At 35.6% G+C, this 6,261-nt stretch overlaps 1 pseudogene; it reads right to left on the minus strand.

Moving 5' to 3' along the window:
- Positions 1-635: 635 nt before the first annotated feature.
- LOC138130444 (cytochrome P450 4C1-like) lies at positions 636-5,518 on the minus strand (annotated as a pseudogene).
- Between the last annotated feature and the right edge of the window lie 743 nt (positions 5,519-6,261).

The following is a 6,261-nucleotide window of genomic DNA, read 5'->3' on the forward strand; positions in this document are numbered from 1 at the left end:
GAAGCTAGAAGGTCTTTTTGTGCTTCGCCCAGTTGCCGACCTCGATTGCGTCTCGGTCTTCAATTTCTGAGCTTGGCAAAAAAGACTCACTTTTACTCTTTATGATATAATATACTATTTTAGAAAAAAGAGAAAATCAATCGTCAGAATATGTTTATTTCCGACCGTAATTTTTTTTACAACTGATTTGTACAGTGATGTTCAAATAAATCTGAGACAACTCCTTTTTGGGATTTTAAATGTGACTTGAAACAGTTAATTAACATTTTATTAAAAAAAATATTTTGGCTAAAATTAACAATTCAGTGGTTGTTATTTTATTATCATTATAATAAATAAAAACCATGGAAATATTGTTCAATGTTCAGCCCACATTGCGTTACACTCGAAAAAAAAAATTGTCCTAGATTTATCTAAACATGACATACAGGTAGGCCGTGCCAAACCCAAATAACCACCACCTATTGAATTAAGTTGGTGAAAACAAAATTACACTAAGTGTATAATGTCAATTTTGATATTACTAGGTTGCTAGACCAATCAAATCTAAGTACACAACGTGCCGGTTGATTTTCTGGGTAGAATGCAGTGTTGGTGGTTATTTGGTCTTGGCAAAGACTATACATCTTTATCTATCAACACATACATAAAACGTTAGTCTCTCTAATCTTAATGCCATTCGCCGATTTTAAAACGGCCTCTAATGACAACTGTACTTTGTGTTCAGGTGTAGACGGCATTAATTCGAAGTTTCGAATAATTTTTGACAGTGTACTTTTCAGTTCCAACATTGCAAATTTTTGACCTGAAACTTGAATTATTAAGGAATTTATTGCGGATGAGTATGACACCCACCTATGCAGTTTCTTGGTCCAGCACTAAAAGGTATGAAACAATAAGGAAGTTTACCATAGATTTTGTCAAATCTGCTAGGATTGAATTTTTCTGGGTCTTCAAAGTACTGGGGATCTCGATGAATTGCGTAGGCAAAAAGAGTAATCGTAATACCTTCCGGAATAATGGTACCATCTATAATGTTTCCATTAGTTTCAAAAAGTGGCACAAGCTGTAGTCTTACTGAATTCTACAGGTTGATTCGTTTTTCTGCCGAAAAATGGCACAGTTGGGTATAATCTCAGAGCTTCTTTAATAACTTGTTCCAAATATTTCATACTTTGCAAGTCTGCATATGTGGGAGATGGATTTTTGTTTGAACCAAACAACTCTCGCTGCTCTTCTAATGCTTTAGCCTGAACTTCAGGATGATTTGCAAGACAAAATATAGCAAAACTCATTGCTGAAGCTGTTGTGTCATGACCCTAAAATCTGTATTATTTTAAAAGTCACAATAACGTGACCTTGTACCTCGAACATGAATGTATCGACTTCCTCTTGGATTTCCTTTTGGGTGAGTGGTCTACCGTCTACCGTAGCGTCCAACATCAAATCAAGAAACGCTTTCTTAGTCTTAGGAACGAATTCATCATTTTGCATTTTTTTTGTTGGCTGGTTTTGCAATTCCTTGCGTCTCTTTGTAATCACACTGTTTGTATGTCCGTGTAAAACTTTTAAAGCTCTTTTTTGTACGTAATAATTTTTCGTCAAAGGATAAGTTAGATCGAACATTTGCAAAAGAGAAAATGAACGTTCGATTACTATGGTGCACATAGCTTTTACGCTCCGAACATATTCTGTGTGGATTGCTGGTTTGATGATGGGGTATAAATGATGTACTCGGAATGTATAACTTAACAAAATGTATATCGTCTCGTGTAGTGTTGTGTTACAAAAGGTATGGTACAGGTAAAGACAGAGTGGTGACAGAGAGACGGACAGTCACTCGGACGGCTCTCGTCAGTGGTTATATAAGCTAAGTTGGGGTGGGAGAAAGACACCCCTACTGGTTACTTAACATCCTCCCGCCTCCGAGAGAAGAGAAAAAAATAAAACAGTAGATGATTAATTGACTTAAAATCACTATGAAATACTGCTCTTATACTAGTGAATATTAAAACATAAAAGCATGCAATACATAACAATACATAATATAATGATAATGAAGAAATAAAATTACGAAATGAAAAGTCAGATTACTTACGAACTAGAGAATATAAATGATTGTTGTAAATTAAAGCAAACACACATACATACAATCTAACACACATAATTCGAAATGAAAAACACAAACAAACAAAATAAAACGAGATTACAAACAAAATAAAATTGTTCAATAACAAAAATAAATGTTTATATAAAGTTCGGGAAAGTCTTGATCTATATTACACTATTGAGCACTTTCGTCAATCGGCAGGACACAAACTCTGTTTATGCCTCGTTTTGTGATACCACTCGCGGTTTTCACAGAAATCACTCTCACAATTCCATCACTGCCAGGATGTAGTGCTGCTACTCGTCCCATCTTCCACAGGAGCGGCGGTAGATTGTCGTCTCGTATGATGACCATGGTACCTACGTCCAGCGGCGTTTGCGAGCGTCTCTGCCACTTGTTTCGTTGCTGCAAACTTGACAAATATTCCTTTTGCCAACGCTTCCAGAACAGTTGACGTAATTTTTCAATTCGCTGCCAACGCGAAAGCCTGTTGTCGGGGAGATCTTGAAGATTTGGTTCAATCGGGGCCGTAAGCGGAGCTCCAATCAAGAAGTGACCAGCGGTCAGCGGTTCTAAATCGTTAGGATCGCTACTCATTGGTGTAATTGGCCTCGAATTAAGACATGACTCAATTAATGTTAATAGTGTGTGCATTTCCTCTGCGGTAATGAGCAGTGAACCTACAACCCTTTTAAAATGTAATTTAAATGATTTCTTGACGCCTTGCCTGGTGCAAAAGCGTATGATGTTTGTTGGCGCAATTTTTACAGGTGCTATTTGAACGGCATGACTTTGCGTCGTGTGATGGTCTTAGACAGTTGAAGCAAACTTTTAACCTTTTTACCTCATCTATTCTGTTATTGATTGGCAAGTTTAGAAATTCTTCACACTGGTATAGACTGTGACTCTGCTTACATTTGGGGCAATTATTGTTGGGGTAACTTTGTTGAATAGAAAAGTTTTTGTTATTTTGAGCGTTTGTTTTTGGTACATGTGTTACTTTTGAATTTTGATTTATCGGATTGTATTGAATCGATTCCAAAGTCAGACATCTTTGTGTTAAAAATGCCCTAAGCTCCTCAAATGTTGGTAGCTCGTTTGATTTCAGGGTCGTCTCCCAATCCCTTTTTGTCGCGAAGTCAATTTTTGATGACACGAGATAAATTAACACCGGATCCCAAGATTCTGTATTAATCGTTAGTGATCTCAAAGCGGCTAAATGCGTGTTGACTCCATCTAGCAGTGATCGCAAAGAATTTGCCGATTTGTTAGAAACGGCTTGTAAATTGAATAATTCGTGCATATGTTGTTGTGTGATTAACCGTTTATTTTGGTACCTGTCTACAAGTAAGGTCCAAGCTGTTTCATAACTACGCGCCGCTACCGGTAATGCGTCTATTGTACGGCGTGCATCGTCCAATAAACAGCCTCTAAGATAATGAAACTTTTCGATTGCCGTTATATTTCTGTTTTCATGAATTATAGATTTGAAGCTATCATAAAATGCTGTCCACTCTGTATAGTGACCGTTGAATTTTGGTAGATTGATTATGGGCAACTGGAGGGCCCTCGGGGTGATGTTTGGGTTCTGTTCGTCTACTTGTATGTTACGATTTGTCGGACGCGTTACTGCTGTACGTTCCTCTATGATGTTTTCCGCTAACGTTATTGTATCATAATATTGGTCTTCAAATTGCTCGCGGATTGCGGATTCTTTATTTATCTCAGCTGGGTCAGACGTTTCACTTAGAAATTCGATCTCCGATTGATTTTTGTTGAATTCTGATAATATTAGTTTGAAGTCGGCTAAACGATTTTGTAGGTTCCGAACATCGCTTTCTTCGGTAAAATTTTGGACAAAGGTTTTGAACCTTGTGGCTGTGGCTTTAATTTGTGTACGAGTTTTCTTTAATTCCGCTAAGGTACGCATTGTTGTAATGAATTGATGATTTTTGAATTCGAGTGAAATGCACACACAGAGTGATTATAAAGAACGTATGACTATGAGGCAATTACGATATGAATAACGACCACTAACCTTTGTGCTGGTTGACCTGTGGCTGCAGTGGGTGAATTGTGGCGGCTTCACTCGAGATTCTTCTACTTCTTTGTCGACGATTCGACGATGGATGATGAGATGATGTTTTTACACTTTGCACTTTAGTAATTCGATACTATTCACTGTTGGGTATGATTTTTCACGTATGTATCCGGTATTTTTCACATATCCGGCTCGAAGGACCATTAAATGTGTGGATTGCTGGTTTGATGATGGGGTATAAATGATGTACTCGGAATGTATAACTTAACAAAATGTATATCGTCTCGTGTAGTGTTGTGTTACAAAAGGTATGGTACAGGTAAAGACAGAGTGGTGACAGAGAGACGGACAGTCACTCGGACGGCTCTCGTCAGTGGTTATATAAGCTAAGTTGGGGTAGGAGAAAGACACCCCTACTGGTTACTTAACATATTCGGAATCGCTATTTTCTTGTGCATTTACTTTTGTACCCATTGCACTTTCTAAAATTAAATTCTATAGAATCTAGTGCTCATCAAGTCTTGTACTTGATAGGAATCATTATTTTAAAGTTTTTGAGCCGTTAAATGCAAAAGGGGGTAAGTCAATGTTTTGTCAATGTACTTCAACACTTCATATGGAAAGCTTTATCTCCATTCTGTTTTGTGCAGGAGTAACGTCAGGAAAACTTCAGTACTTTCTCGCTACATACCATAGATATAAAATGCATCAATATTGTTGCATTTGACAAAACTTTTACATTAACTCTCATTATCTAGTACTTAATCTACTTTTTTGACTTGCACCAAATTTCCATTAAACAGCTCAATTAGTTAAGTCAGAAATGATTAAACTCACTCACCGCAAATAACATCCAAGGTACAAAGCGTGATGAAAGGATAAATGTCAAAACTCTTTTTTCCCACTTCTTTTTCAAGCTTCTTGATCAATGTATTCCCTGATGATTCAAAGACGTCAAGAAACTGTTCTAAAATTTGAAAATGGAAAACTGGTGTTGTAATTTTTCGATGTTTTCTTCATTTTGGCCCTAGAAAAATGTGAATTAATACATGTGTTTAGATACTAATATTTTAAATTTTGTTTTATTACCGTCACTGGTTAGTAAGCCAGTTCCTAACCACGGGTGAAAGAAACGATAGTCGTCAGACTTGTTTAATATTTTGGTAGAACTTAAAACATGTTCCAGGAATTTGTAATCGGAAATCAATAATGTCTTACGGATTGGTCCACCGTGCAGTAGTAGTACTCCTCCATACTTTTTTACATACTTTAGCATAACATCAATGAAGGCTGTTGAGAATGTGAAAGATTCGATTAGCGTTACGTGTTTATTAGATATTAAGGAAAGAAACAATTTTGGTTTTTCTGTTAAGCACAATAAATAAAATCTGTACACTGGCGGCCACACAAAAGTGCACAATTTTTTTTCACATTAATAATATTACATTAAAGTAATAATTTACGACCATTGTCAAAAATTAAATATACTTAATGAAGAACAAAAAGGTTGTGTTAAAGAGTGTTTTGGTTGTAAAGAACAACTCATAATAGATACGGTAATAATGGAACAAGCTAGAAAAAATAATAGAAATATTTATACCGCATTCATAGACTACAAAAAAGCCTATGATTCAGTACCACATTCATGGTTAATTAAAATTCTTAAAATTTATAAAATTAATTTGGATTTGATTAACTTTTTATCCCATGTTATGACATTTTGGAGAACTACTTTAAATTTATCAATAAACAATACTAAATTAAAATCCGAGCCTATTCAAATTAAACGGGGATTTATCAAGGAGATTCTTTAAGTCCTTTATGGTTTTGTCTAGCCATTAATCCTTTGACAAATCTATTAAATAGCACTGGATATGGTTTCAATATTAGACTTAATAATACCACACTATCCAAATTAAATCACCTTCTTTATATGGATGACATAAAACTTTATGCATCAAAAAAGAATCACATTTTATCTTTAGTAACAATAACAGAAAATTTCTCAAATGATATTGGGATGAGTTTTGGTATTGATAAGTGTAAAATGCAATCAATATGTCGCGGTCATTACGAACATTTAGAATATATAACTCAAGAAGGAGAAATC

Source organism: Tenebrio molitor, chromosome 5, assembly GCF_963966145.1.
Source record: "Tenebrio molitor chromosome 5, icTenMoli1.1, whole genome shotgun sequence".
Taxonomy (NCBI): Eukaryota; Metazoa; Arthropoda; class Insecta; order Coleoptera; family Tenebrionidae; genus Tenebrio; species Tenebrio molitor.